Source organism: Strigops habroptila, chromosome 8 (genome assembly GCF_004027225.2).
Source record: "Strigops habroptila isolate Jane chromosome 8, bStrHab1.2.pri, whole genome shotgun sequence".
NCBI classification, from domain to species: domain Eukaryota; kingdom Metazoa; phylum Chordata; class Aves; order Psittaciformes; family Psittacidae; genus Strigops; species Strigops habroptila.
The window spans coordinates 2,499,170-2,514,213 of record NC_044284.2 but is presented as its reverse complement, the minus strand read 5'-3'; the positions used below and the strand labels follow the sequence as shown (position 1 = coordinate 2,514,213).

General features: G+C 40.8%; 1 long non-coding RNA gene across 5 annotated transcripts in view; it reads left to right on the top strand.

The window, feature by feature from the left end:
* The window catches only part of LOC115612052, a 108,065-nt gene that overhangs the window by 51,583 nt on the left and 41,438 nt on the right, over positions 1 to 15,044 (top strand). For all 5 annotated transcript variants that reach the window (XR_003992863.1, XR_003992865.1, XR_003992862.1 and 2 more), the window contains one exon: positions 4,529 to 4,725. This is a non-coding gene — a long non-coding RNA (uncharacterized LOC115612052). The remainder of the gene's footprint in view (positions 1 to 4,528; positions 4,726 to 15,044) is intronic.

The following is a 15,044-nucleotide window of genomic DNA, read 5'->3' as shown; positions in this document are numbered from 1 at the left end:
TGAGGGCTGGGGGAAAGGAGCAAAGTGGCTATTTCTGGAAAAATGACTTGTCATTTTGTCCTGAATTTTCAAACTTTATGTAATTTCTGCATAGGGAATTTCTACTTTTGTCTACCAGGACTATGAAGGGGGATGACAGCTAGAGAAATCATCGAAGGGATTTATGTAAAGATAATTTATTAGGTATTTACATGGGGGAAAAAAAGGAGCAACAATTTAATAGGAATATGCCTCTGAGCAGGTAAGGTCATGTTGCCCTGAAGTGATTGTGTCAGATCAAGGGCTGTGAAGAAATACAGATCAAAGTTGTCTTGGGCACTATGTGTCAGGGTCATTAAAGCCAACCTTCAGATACAGTGAAGAATTAATTTTGTAACATAGTAGGGACAGAGAGGAACTGAAACTATGACATTTGTCTTTGAATTTAAAAAGGACACAGAAATTGAAAAAGAACGGTACTGAGATGCTAAGGGAGGCACAGGGAGCTTGTAATGATCTTGTCGCTTGTATTCCAATGTGCAGTTCTTCACTTCCTGCAGAGGTTTCCATTGAAATTACCCATATCTATTCTGTTCTAATAAGCCTACTTGTAATTAGTTGGACCTGACTTGGTTTTTGAGATTCACTTTGGAAAGAAAAATAGAACTAGCTGTTCTCAAGTAAAATGACCTAGATATTTGACCACAGAAGGAGCTGAATTAGAATAAAAGTCCAGTTTTTGGGGGGGAGAAGTTGCGAATGCTAGACTTAACTCTGAAGAAACAGGAGTAAATTAACTCATTGTTTCTCTGGGCTGGTGACTAGAAGTATTGTAGTCAGACAAAAGGGAGTGGTTTACCTTTCTATTGGAAAGATCTAAAAAATACTGCAGTGGCTTAGTAATGCATACTGAGTTCAGAAACATTGGAATCTACACCGGCAGTTGATAGTAAAAAGCCTTTTGGTTCAAGAAGTAATTTATAAATAGCATTGAAATAAAATTATATTTTAGGAACAAACATATTGTGCATTTTGAAGAGGTAACTTTTAAAATAGTTCAGTAGTTTTCACATGATGAATTGCTTTGGACTTGAAACCTAATAGATATTTTTTCCTTCCTTTTTAGACATGTCAAAGGGAGACGTATTATGAACAATAAAGGAAATAACAAGACAGACTGTATTTCTCTAATTCTTTCCAGAATTACGTATAATTTTACTAATGTCATTGTTCTCCACCCGCCCACCCCCTCTTATTATAGATGCACATGGATTAATGTGCTAAAATGAAAATATAATTCAGGGCTAAGCAAACTATTTCCATGAAAATAACAACATTGTTGATGTCCTTTGGTTTGGGAAGTGTTCCAGAAAATGCAATCCATCAGTTTTTCATCAGTCTAGACACAGGCCAGAAATAAGGGTGTTTTTTGCAAATGAATGCAGTATTAATAGGAACCTTTGTACTTGGATTTGGGTGGTTTTGAGCAGCTGCAGTTTTTGTATGTGTGTATGTGTATATCTATATATGTGCACACACAAATTCCTTTCAGTTCAGGTTTTTAATTACCTTTTTCTTTAAAGACAGTAGATATTCATCAAGCCTGAAACTTCCTTTGAACCGCTTGTAGTTTGCAGACTGTTCAGCACTGTTTGTGTTCTTAGCCATTTAGCTAGGTCCAGTCAAGTTAAAAGCAAGAAGCACTGGCTACATACACGTATGTGGTCTTGCACAAGACTAATGGCTTTCTTGAGATTATTCACAAGCAAAATTTTAAATAAATTGAAACATTTAAAGTAGTACTACACTCAAAAGTTCTATTTCCATAGGGTTGGTTGTGTGCACATGCTCTAGGTTTCACTGGTACAGGTGGACTGGTGGTGCTGGTAGAGCTGGGAAATTAGGTTGCTTCTTGGGTAGAAGCATGTCGGCAGTAGGTGTGCTTCTGCCTGCTTCTCTTGGGTACTCCAAATAGCAAAACTAACATGGGAACTGTAAGCACACCATAATCTGGGATAGTTATTTGTACTTATTGACAAAAATACTATTTTTTGCAAATGCTAGCATTGTTTTGTATTGCCCACACTAATATGTATAGAACTTACAGACCAAAGACCATTGTTAAACTTTTCTTTTTAAAACCATAAGAGAAGGTACAGCATTTCCTTAAATGTCAGCGTATATAAAACACTATTTACAAAGCCTTTATAAATTACAGTCTTTCCTGATGAGGCATATTCACGTTGCTGCTCAATTTATTTACCCAGGAGACCAATTTATTTCACTATCTCTGTGCTAACTGTTTCCATTGACATCCAGGTCTGCTCTGACCAAGCAACTGTGACAAGTTGTTTATTGAACTGTAAACGGGCACTGTCTGGCTCTAAACAATGGCTTTATCTAATTAGGAACCCCCATGCACCATTTTAGGCCAGTATTGTTTTTATACAAACAAGATTTTAACGTTATTGGGAAAATAATTTAAGTCTGGGTATGCTGTAGTACAGTGAAGGATATTCTGCATTGTAACTTTATAGACTGGGAGTTCACATCTGAAATGAACTGACCATAGTGTTCTAACTATGGTTTGTGGGGCACTAAGAATACTTGAGAAAGGACAAAAGAGAGCAGCATCTTACAGGAACATATAAAAGAGATGGAATAACTGAACAAAATCTGTTGCTTATGAATCTGGTGTTATCCAAGTAAACTCTTCAAAAATACCAGTGATAGAAGAGATACAGGTGTACTTATGGAGAGGAAAATTGGGTCCTCAAGGAGAAGTTAACTTTTTGTCTTAGCAGTAGTAGCAAGAATTGAATAGACCCACTTGTAAAAACCTCTGCTGTTCTCCCCATTGCTTTGTCAGAAGATAATTGAGTGCAATCAAAGCTTTTGTCTTCAGCAGTCTGTAAGTCTGCTTCTCTGAGAGCTTTATCCAATAATCACAGAAAGAATTCAGGGGGTTTCCTCTCCTTTGTTGATGTATTTTATTGTTGTTTTTTCTTTGGCAAAAGGAAATCTAACCCAAACTTAATGAACAGGTTGGATTTCACAAAGTATATATACAAAGGGAACAAAGAGAAAAGAGGCTAAATGTGTACACTGAAGAAGACTAGCGTGTTAATGTTCTAGTAAGATACATCAAACATTTATGAGTGAGGGCAAATGTCCTTTCCAGTGAGAACTTTTACAAACAGTGCTGTTTGTAAACAGAATTCACTTAATTCATCTTTATCAGGGAAAACTTTTCAGGTTGCTTTTCGAGGCATTGCTTAACGGTCTCGTATAATTGGTTTCATGCCTTAAATCCCTGTTGGTAGTTTCACTGTGATTTTCTTATGAAATATGAAGCTCTTTAAAATTTAATGGTGAATTAATATTAATTTAATAAAATATTTTAATATTAAATCTATGAATATTTTATTTTCTACATGGCTATGCAGATTTTTGAACGTCATTCCAGTGTTTTCTGACAAACTACTCAGTTATACGAAGACTGTTTAGAAACCTTTTTACTCCTGTGGCTCCTGTGCAGTAGCCAAGCTGCCTGTGTCGCTGGTTATTTTTATTCCACCTCTAGAGCGAATGCAGATGAGATGCAGGACATGGAGAAGCTGAAGAAAGTTTACCGAGTCTGATGGAGTCTGTAGTTTTCTTGTGCCTGGCTAGAATACACTTAAAAGGAGCACTGCATGATTTTGCAGGTTAATCTGTGTTCGCAGCAGGGTTTGACTTGTATCAAGCCTGGCATGCTTAGGTACCTGAGGGCTGTCAATGACAAGGGGCTGCGAGGAGATGGACTGCCACCGATGGGGTCTAAATGAGTCAGTTGCACAGAGCTGATAAAAGCAGAGATTTACGGAAGTAGACAGGCCTGTGCTAAAACAAGCTCCTCTCTCGACTGAAACCCTGTCTGTCACTTTAATCAGTCATCTCCCCTGTCAGGCTCACTCAGTGCTGGAGCAGTGCAGGAGATGCAGCTGAGGGATTGCATCGGCTGGTGGCCAAGCCAGCAAGGGGTTTTCTCCCTGCTGCCCATAGCAGGCAAGAGGCAGTGCTGTGGTACAGCACTGGGAGGAGCGGTTTGCAGCCCAGGTGTGGTCCAAGAGGTGATAGCTAGTGCTAAAATAAGGCTCTTTTTCCAGCTGATCCGTGGCTTCTCCTGTGTTTTCAATACAACATTATTCTTGCATCCTGACTGTGCTGCTTCAGTAGCTGGAACAGTCCCCTGCTCAAGAATATGTGGGCTACAGAGGTTACAGACCTGGTCTGTTGTAAAAGATGTAGTCAGGTATCTTACGGGATTCTTTCTCTTCACCAAAACCAAGTTTAAAATATGCAAAAATACTTGCTTAACATAGCAAACTGGAGTAAAAAATTGAAATGCTACACGTTGAATGCTGTGTGTGCCATTAGCCATAACTTGGTCCCTAAAAGAAGGGCACTGCTGCCTGGCTTGGTGTCATGAACAACGTACCCTCTCTGCTTAGAGGCAGGCAGATGAAGTCATTCTTCATTTTAAATAAGTTTACTTCTATTTTTACAGAAACATGCTCATTTCACCATGATATCAAAGACCAAGGCAGTAGCAGAAAGAGAAGAAGAGAAAAAGGAGACAAAAAGACATTGAGCCAGTGTCACGAAACAGAGCTGGCACTTCGTCATGGGCACAACACTGATGCTGCTTGGCTTCTTACACGATCTTCACAGAGCACAGGGTGCTCTTGTCCGCAGGAACTCATGGTAAGTACTGCAAAGCTTGCTTTCTGGGAGCACTGAGGGTATGTTGATGGGCAGCTGCTCTTCCTTCCTGAAAACTGACCCCTGGGATCAAACAGGCAGAGGAGCTGTTAGATTAGGGAGTGGAGAAGGAAGGGCAAGCATAAATACAAGTGAATAGTAAATAATTTACACCACTTCTTAGTAGCATCTATGGCTGCTCCCCCTTTGAAGGGCTGTTGTCTGTGCCCTCTCTTGGCACACGGATGAGGCTGTAAAAGCTTTGTTGACAGCTTTGTGTTGTGACCTGGTCTCCGCTGCAGTTACCACAGCTTAAGGGCCGTACAGCCTGGAACAGGGGAGCTCTGAGGAAATTCAGGTCTAGACAAGAACTGGAAGGAGGAAATAGCCTGAAAAGTCAGCCCTGGCAGCATCCCCTCTGCCTCTATCCTTTTGCATAAGGCACAAAGGTCCTGTTTATCTAAGGGTTGTGATAAACTTTGGTATTCTGTTCACTGTGCAGCTTGACTGGCTCTTACTCTTCTGGTACAAACTATCACTCAGCTCCAGCATACTAATCTGTGCTTACTGTCTTGTTGGGAAACGCATCCTGTGGCCAAGGTATGGCCAGAATGACCCATAATATCATCCTTTTCACTTTGAATTATTACAATTCCTTTTATCCATGCAGAGGCTTTGGTGGGTACCAAATACTGCTGCTAGCAAGGAGGGCGTGCCCATTGCCACATCAGGTCTCTGAGATTTTAAGGAGCCTAAAGAGTGACAGTAAAAGGATGAGCTTGTTGGTTCATATTTCACTGGCAATGAAACCCATGATATAAATTCAGCTGAGGGACAGTCCTTGAGTCTTCAGTGACTTCCACAAGTGACAGTCAGATTTGTTTGGCAGGAAGTTATCTAAGCAGGTGGAAATGGTGAGAGGAAGAACTGAAATCCAGGATAGTGTAATCCAGGTAAGGGCTGAGACTTGTGCTTCTGAAGCAACACAGAGCAGCAATAGCTCAGGGGAATGTGCTTGCTGGGGAGGGAATGGGTGAGAAGTACAGGCTGTAGGGGCTAAGCTCAAGCTTTGTGGGAAAGGATGCACTGTGGGGATGAATAGGGCAAGAGAGTGGGTGACTGTCCCCAGGACCTGAGGCTACAGCCTCCTACAGTAAGTTGACCATTATGACAGAATGAAATAGAAGGTTACACAGAGCACATTTCACTGAAAAAATGGGTATATCTCAAGAGCTATGAACGTTACAGAATTGCCAGAGAGGTCTCGAGCAAAGGGAGAGATGGTGGGAATTGATGTTTGGGTGGGAAGAAATTAAATTTGGATAGGAGATGCGAAACTGTCCTGACAATGAAAAGGCTATGAAAAAAATATGTATTTACACCTGTGTCATTTGACATCTAAAAATTCTGCCTAGCAAAAGAGCGAGAGAGATAGAAAGCTGGCTTGGAAGAGGCTTGGAATGACAAGCAAAGAAAAGAAACAAGCTCTGTCTGATGCCTTCAGTGCCCAGAAAGCAGGGCAACCAGCTGCAGCAATGAAACGCAGGCCTGAGGTTTTCTCTCAGCAGAAGCAGCATGCAACAGACCAGTATTGGATAGCAGATCTAGATGAAATACTGGCTTAGGGTTGGTGTCAAAATGGGCGACGCATTTGGTTTTACCCTCACTGAGTTCAGCTCTTCTGTCTCCATTATTTCTCTTCCCATATGGAGCTGTTGCTGTAAATACATATCTGAATTCTCTAATAACATAATGAAGCAGTGAATATTGATATGGTAAGGAATATTCAGAGTAAGTTGGGGTTTTTGTCCAGTTTGGAAATCTCAGTTTCCTATTCTTTGTACTTTACATTTAGAAATCAAAGTCTATAGGGATACATAGTCATAATGACAAATTGTGACAACACAGGCAAAATAGCTTTGACCCTAGAAGCCCCCAAACTGCAGCAGACAGATGTACTTGCCAGGGCCAGAAGTAGTCTATTGAATCATACAAGCACCATAAAGTTAGCTAAAGCACTAATTAAGTATGGTCATCTTAAAAGAATTCCTGCTTCATCCTGGCAAGATGCCCCTAAGAAAAAGATAGATCTGTCACAGTCTTGCAGACTGCAGTAATTAAGGTTTAAAATACTTCTCAGTCTAAAACAAGGAGAGTTCAGACAGAGCTAACTGTTTAAACAACGTCCCTTATGAACTGACGTTGCTCTTCTATTTCAGACTGACGTGTCTGAAGGGTTTTGGGTGCTTTTCTGCTATTGGCTTCTGTGCAAAATATACAGAGAACCAGGAATTAGGAAATGCTCATCGACACTTTTTATAGAAGCTGAGGCTAGAAAGCAGCTATATGGAGTAGGCAGAACATTCTGTGTGTGAGTAGCACAGAAAGCTGAAATGAATCTGTCTGGAGATTGTTTTCCTTTTTGCCTCTGAACATGTGGTTATTTGGGTCCAAACATCTGCTTTTAAGGATTTTTTTAAGGATTTAAAATGTATTTCCAAACCTTGTGTCTTGGCTCACACCTGAACGTGCAGGTTCTGCGGGAGAGAGATCTCCATCAGTGCTTCAGCCAAATTGCTTTCACGTTTTGATTAGTGAGTAAATACAAAATGAAAGGTCGAGTTCATTGCATGTGCCTCTGACTTAAATGGGGTAAACACATCATATGTCCTTTCATGGCAGAGGGTTGGAACTAGATGATCTTAAGGTCCTTTCCAACCCAAAGCCATTCTATGATATGTGTGTGTGATCTCCCAGTATAATTTTGGGTAATGTGTTATCTTATCAGATCTCGCCTCACACAATTATTTTCTACTCAGAAAGGTCAGTCTAGTTTTAAGGGTGCAAGTTATTCAGTGGCCCAAGACCATGAACCTTTGTGTAGTGCCCTATTATCCTGTGTTACATTTCTGGTGTAATCCAATACTTGTCTCAGGAAAGTCTGCCCTCTGGCACAGTCATTCCACTGTCATAAGAGTTTAGTTTTCTGTGATCTCGGTGGTATTTAACAATAAGGTCTGAACTGCATGTTTAGCAGAAGCTGTGGGAACATGGATGTCAAGTCCATTAATCACGGATAAAAAAAAACCCCATAAAACTCTCCAGGCTGGAGTGTCAGCCAAGGATTAGCTGTGCCCTCACTGCAAAACCTATTCAAACAACTCACCGGTCAGGTCAGCTTGTCCTTCTGCCCTGAGATTCTTTTAGGAGAAACTGGCAGTTTCAGCTATAATCCTTACAGTACTCAAGGCTGTGTATAGATATGTGACTGTAGTGTTTACTTCACTGATGTCAGGCTGACACAACCGCATAAAATCGATAGAAAACGGCATGTTCTGGAAAGCAGATGAATGCCTGAGTTGGTGGAAGTGTTTTAGCAGCATTTTGAGAGTAGCTTCAGTAGCATGTTTAACTCAGCAATTCGTTGTCAGTCTGACTTGATTAGGAAGGTAAATATTAGCTGTGTATATTTACGAAAAGGTAAACAATATTTAGGAAAAAATGCCAATAATTTGGTCTTATGTGCTGTAAAGATGAATTTCTTTGCAGTGATGCTATAAACACGTTGGAGAGGCACACAAGCAAATGGAGCACATGCTACAGAAGTTCCAGCTGGTTTTGCTGCTTTGGTTTGGCTGATAAAAACAACCAGTGCCTCTTTTGTTGGTGTCTGATGATCTAGCTCTGTCTTTCAAGTGACACTGTGCTGGTGATTTGTGGTGGGTCAATTGGGGTGATTTGGTTTTTATCTGGTTAAAAAGGGCACAAAGATGTGTCTCAATCCCCTGTTGCTGCAGCTCTCAATCCACTTGGCTGTTCTGCATGGTTAACAACATAGCTCCAGAATCCTATTACTATGCAAAGTAATTTCAAATTATTTCACAAATAAATTGCTCAGGCTCTTGTTGGATTTCCTGACTTTCTGGAGTTATCTTGAATTCTCAGAGCCATTTGGCCCCCTTCATTTCCATTTGCAGCATTACCTGTAATATGGAAATCAGCGTTAATTATTTCTCTAGCCACTATTGTCACCACTGGCCAAAACTGATGTTTTAAATCCGTGTCTTACTAGCAATTCTGATACAGAGCTCAGCGTGGTGCTGTGAACTGTGTGTCTGGCACCTTCACTGCCCATCTTACTCCAGGCTGCCTGGAAGGTCGGTGGGAAGGCAGAGTTGGGTGGGATTTCCTCACTCTGGCATTAGATGCAGTAACATGTTTTTCTTGGCTGGCGTCTGCCTGGGCTTCCAGGGGCTTCTCAAGGTGCCTGCCTCAAACCATATGGCATTAGTTACTTCACATCCAAGCCTGGCAGATTCTGTCCCCTTTGTGTCAAGGGTAGCTGGAGCCAGCTCCAACAAGCTCTGCGGGTATTTAATCTTGCTGGCTCAGGAACCAGCTTTTGGACTGGGGTGTCAGGTAAAGGGATGTGGGAGATGTGCCCAAGTAGTAACTCTCTGCACCAGCTTCTGCATGCATGCCGAGAAGGGCTTCTGTTCACATTTGTCCTCTTGGTATAAAGTATTTTTAATGCATGCTCTTGCTTTTGTAGTTTGACACATTGAGATTTATATTTAAAATGTAATTATACATTTGATAAAAGGTTGAGGCAGAGTATGAAAATGTAAAATGAGAATGGAAATTAAATGTCGAATTAGGGTTTGCTTTAGGGTCTGCAAAATTTGGTGTACCTAGAATACGGCTTTAAAAACGGATAGCAGCCTCAATGAGATCTCAATATACCTGTGTTTCTGAAGCTCTTGAGGAAAAAAGAGTTTTGTCATTTTTGTTAGATAATGAATAATAGGCCAAGCAGAGAAAATTCTGAAATCTGATCTTTTTTCAAAGAGCCACATACAGTAAAATAATGACAATGGAACTTGTTTATTAAACTAATGTAGTGATTTTATCACTTCAGTCGTGGTATCTTAGTACCTGATATTAGCCTGGTATGGTTGCCATGGTAACTGAATACACTGTTCCTTTCGTTTGACCTTAAGTTCAAGCCCTGCTGTTGCAGCAGAAATGCCAAGAACACCTCCACTTTTATTAAAAACAAAACAATCAAATACACGCAAAGAGAAAAATAGGCGGAAAGGACGGACAGTGTGACATTACGCTGTGAAACCAAATGGGAGAAGAGCCTACTTTCAACTAGAACACCAAGAAATAAACAACTGTCAGCACATGTATGTTCATATTGTGTTCTGTCCTTAAATTCAGCTGTGTTTGGATTGATCTGCTCCATTACAGTTATATTTACTATTCACTGTAGAAGTGGCTACCCTTTAAACATTTGCTCTTCCTTGTTTGCTTTGAGAAGCTGTTGATTTGCTCTTAGAAGAGCCGTGTTGACCTGCTCAGTTCCACATCCTGACCTCCTGCCAAGGCGGAAAAAGGTTCAAGAGGTCAGAGAAGATTCAAATTAGGGTCTGGCCAGATGAGAGCTCCTGCTTGGAGGTGTTTAGGGACTTCTGTATAGTTCCTATCTTACTTGATCACTCCATGTGAGTTTGGGGTCAGTGACTTTTTTGAGGATCTGGTCCATATACAAATGGAGTCCATTTGGTCTTGGATAGAGCCCTGAAAATGGGGAAGTTCTTGGATATTGCTGAGGGAGATGCCCTTTCTTGTGGTCAGTTAGTGGGGAGGGCTGGAAGTAGCTGCTGGGGTGGGATGGGGACAAGTGCGGGGCAGGAGATCACCAGAGGCAATCCTAAAAAGAGACCAAGAGATCATCTGACGTCTTGGAGGGTAACATGAAGGAGACTTTTCCCAGGGATTCAGTGGGTACTGGGCAGAACTTGCTGCAAACTGGGAAGTGATTGGATGCTTATGGGACTAAGAGCAAGTCAGGAGGCAGGGACAGAGTGGGCAGGCAGGAGCGGGGATGGTTTGTAGAATTCTGATCAGCCTTGCTCAGAAACCTGTATTTTCTCTTTCTGCAGAGCAGTGTGGTTGTAGTTCCCCAGAGCAGCAGTGGGAGCTGGCTTTGTGCTTGTTTTAAAGCCAGCCTAGGCAAGAGCTCCTGGTCTCCCGAGCCAGAGACCAGGGCAATGGTGGGTCCCTGTTATGTTCAGGAGGTGACACTTAGTGCTGTGACTCCTTTCTCTTCAAATCTCGATGTTTAGAGGTGGCTTTGTTCTGGCTCTAGCGAGGTTAATGGGAGAGCTTGTTTCCCAAAACAGGGGCAGATTCTTTGTTTTCCAAGGCCAGATTACTAGCAACATAGCTGGCTGTCATTTCTTAATGTTTCCTATAGTTTGCACTAGCAAGAAAAGGTGGGAAGGAGCAGAAATTTTTAGCATATTGGAAATATGATATTAGAAAATGTAAAAATTGCCAGGGAAGGGTAAGAGCAAGGATATCTGGGCACTAACTAAAGAATGACAAAGAATGGCGTTGCTAGTAGCAAGTGTAAAAGGGAGCAAGGTGACAGTTTATGAGAACAATCTTTGAGAGATTATGGACATCAAAATAAACGTACAATGCAGCGGAAGAAGGAAAACCTAGATGCCTTTATGCCTTTGCCTCTGTGCTGTGTTGCTTTCAGTTGGTCAATTTTGCAACTTCAAGGAAGGTGTCCACTTCATAAGCCCTCAGTGATCTAAACTGGTCTAGGTTTGCAAGAAAAGACTAAAATAATAGTTTATAACCTCAAACTTTCAATTTGAGAACCATGGCAATGATTTGAAAAGGGGAAAAATACCCACCCCAAAACTCAGGACTTGAGCAAAGCTAAAAATGAAGATCTTGGTCCTGTACACGGCGTGGTGGTTACGCTGCCTGTCTGTCCAGAGACTGTGCTTTGCCAAGCCATGCAGCAGCGTTATTCGTCAGTCATTATTTATTGCTGCTGAACCTCAGTAGGGAGCATTTCTGAATGATGTGTGTCGTTGTCCATGCTGCAGCACTCGCCATGCGTCTGCACAAGCTGCGTGGCATAATATTGCCCATGTCGGTGACTATTTGGTCAAATTCTAAATCAAGGCAGGTGGCTGGTTGTGTTTTTAGTGTTGAGCAACAGGACTATGGGAGCTTCTTTAGCCGTGTAAGACTGTCCTGATGTGGGATGTTGGCTGCTGACTGAGGGTTCTCTCCTTCCCCCTGCCTTTTGAGACTTACAACTGCGTTGGAGTGTAATCAGAAGCTGAGAGTTACTTGTTTATTGTTGGATTTCCTCAGAAGAAAATGATAGAGAGAATTCTGCATTCCTGGAAAATTACCATTGCCTTTAAAGTGTAAAATGTGAATACAGATTAGTTTGTAAATATTGTTCTAACATCAGTAATTTTCAGTTGAAGAAATGTGAACAAAGTATAAATAAGCTAATTGTTAGCGTTCTTCCCAACACAAATGATGCCTTGTGAATTCTGATCATATGGGAAATAGATGAAGCCCCCCCAAAAAAACCCAAAACAAACAAAACAAGAAGCACAAGCATGTGAAAGCAATTCTATGCGTTTCTAATTGTAGATCAGCTTAGGCTAATTTGCTGTGCAGTGTGCCCTTTGGTAAAGCCAAAACATTGCAATGAAGAACTTAAGTCTTCCTTGCTGTTAGTATCACAGCCATGATGCATACTTTTGTATGCTTTTTTAATACATACTTTTTCATTTTACAGTAGCAAAAAAAAAAGAGAATAGGATCTGAACGCCAGGGTCAAACAAAATGCCTTTGCCCAAGGTTCAATTCTTCTAATGCTTCTTTAGAAAAACACTCGTCTCTTTCTCTCTGAAAACAAGCCACAGATCTCATCCAATGAGTTGTACTTGCTTCATCCCTCCCAAATAGGATGAGCACCCACCATCAGTGTGCAGCTTCTGGTCCTTGGTGTGTAGCTTTGGGGTTGTGGGATTTTGGGGTTTAAGACCATAGAAAGCCCTGAGCAAGCAGCGTGTAGACCCAAATCAAACCAGACCTTTCCCTTCTCCAACCCTTTTGTGTTTGTTTTGCAGCTTGGGAGGCCAGCATAACTCCACTACTCTTTCAGAAGTGCCTGAAAGAGTTATTTGTGCCCTTTGCTTGGATATAGCACAACCATGACCCTGCAGGTCTCCAAACTGCCAAAATCAGAAGTTCCAATATTTGAGTCTGCATATCACAGCCTGGATATAATTGTGGAAGCTCTGCCCTCAAAATGCTTGACAAACAATTATTTTTAGGGTAGTTTAGCAAAGGTTGTAAGTGTCCCATTTACCACTTTGCAAAGTTTAAGTAAATACTGTGCTGTAAAAGGTGTGCAATGGTCTTAAATCTTCCTTCGAAGAAAGGTTTCTGTTGGGAGCTTGAGGTGATATTCTCTCCACCACCCCCCCAACTCCTTTCCCTGTAATGAAGCTGTAGTTGACCTTGAAGGAAAAGTTAATCTGTTTTAATAACATTGTTTGTGCTATTAGGTAAGCTTTTAAACTTGGTTAAACTGAATGATTTAGAATGCATACCTCTTCCTCTTAGTGATTCTTAGTCTACTGGCTTTTCCTTCATTTTTCCTTAATGCTGGATTACTGCAGTAGTGATCTTGATTCTGTGTCAGTCTTGACCAAAGTGTCTTTAAGTTCAGAACAAGAAGAATCCATTTAAATAGTTTTAATAGCAGCAGCTATTATAAAGGGGAGGAAAAATTTCCTTAGAAATGCTAACTTACCATTTCCTTAGGAATAAATATAAAATAATTTCTTTATTAGTAAAGATATCCAATTTTATTTTGATTCTTATCTTGATTTTATTTGCATGTGATTCAAATAGAATCTTCTTTCACTAGCAATATTCTGTGTTGCTGTTTCCCTCCTACTCAGATGCTTAAGATCATTATACTTTATATTTCTTCTCTAGATTATTTGTTGTTGTGGTTTAATGTAATGATGTACTGATGTAATGATAAACTGATGTCATATAAACTTTCCTGGTGTGTAACTCAACCAGGAGGCAGTTTGACCTAGATGATACTACTGCCTTTAGTAATAGCATATTACATGGCTGATAGGACTAATCATTAAAAAGCATCTGAAGAATGAAGTAAGAATTGAGAAAGAGTATTTCAAAATTCTTCCAAACCAGTGTTTCCAGTGTGATTTCTCTAACTGTTTTTACAGGAAAATCTGCCTTCAGTGTATCTTAGATTTTAGGTTTTTTTGGAAGTTTCAGTATTTTGTACAAAAAGAATCTCAAGAGTATCCTATTTAGGATGGTTCTGGTGAAGAGGAGCCCTCAGTCGCTCCTCTGTATGACATGTGCAAAGGTGACACAGCAGGCTGTGACATCTGATAAATAGCACTTCCTTTCTAAACAGCCTGTGCAAGGAAATCAGAGTATTGCCAAATTCCATAAGCATAAAAAGGGCATATATGTCAAGATATATTTCATATTACCCATTTATTCCTGTTAAGGGTAATAGCATGTTATGCTTAGGTATGCCTTTAAGTGAACCACATTGAAGATGCAGTCTGCTGTGGATTCAGAGTGACTGATGTGTGTTCTTGCAGTTGCAACTAATACAAGGGCTGTATGAGAATTGCAGGAGCTATTTAGGCATAACTTGCCTTGTTAAACAAGAACTGGAAAGTCAGACTTGTTCATTCTCGACTCTTTCAAGGTGTGTATAGGAAGGGCATATCAAGTTCAATTTTTCCTGGCTTTGCTGTGAAATCAAGAAAACTTTATTTCAACCCATCTTTAGCTCTAGTTCCTGTGTTAGCCTACAAGAAAATTAAGTCTTGCTGCTGTGATACCGCATACAAATTCTGGAGCGATCAGTGAATGGTTTGTAGAGTGTCCGTGTTATACAGAGCTCTGATATTTATGTTAAAAGTCAATTATTCATTAAAATGACACTTTAAATCTCTTAGTTATTTTTCATTCATGCAATGTGAACTAGTGACAGAGCCCAGGCTCTCTAACACAGCATGGATGGGCCATGTGTACTGGCACCGACCCTCAGCTGCTCTGTGAGCTCCTTGGGGCAGCGTCAGTGTTGTAGGGAGGTGTGAGGTGTGATTACCACAGCCACGTTGGGTTTTCCATTTCGTTCTAGTTATCAGGTCACTCGGTGGGTTGACAGCATATCAGGTGATGGACTGGCATCAATAATCTCCTACCACGGGGGTGCCAGGTTGTAGACCTTAGTGTTTGGATTTTCTTATTTTTCAGAGAGAAGCGTAGATTTAAATAGGAAAAAGTCCTCCTGAGTTGAAAAAGCTGTGTCTGTCTGGTGTTAAGGATGGGTCTCTGGCATGAGGAGGCTGCTTAGCGCAGTGTGCTGGGATTCAGATGAGCTCTGCTGAAGTTGTGACTTCTTCATAGATGTGCTATATAGGTATATA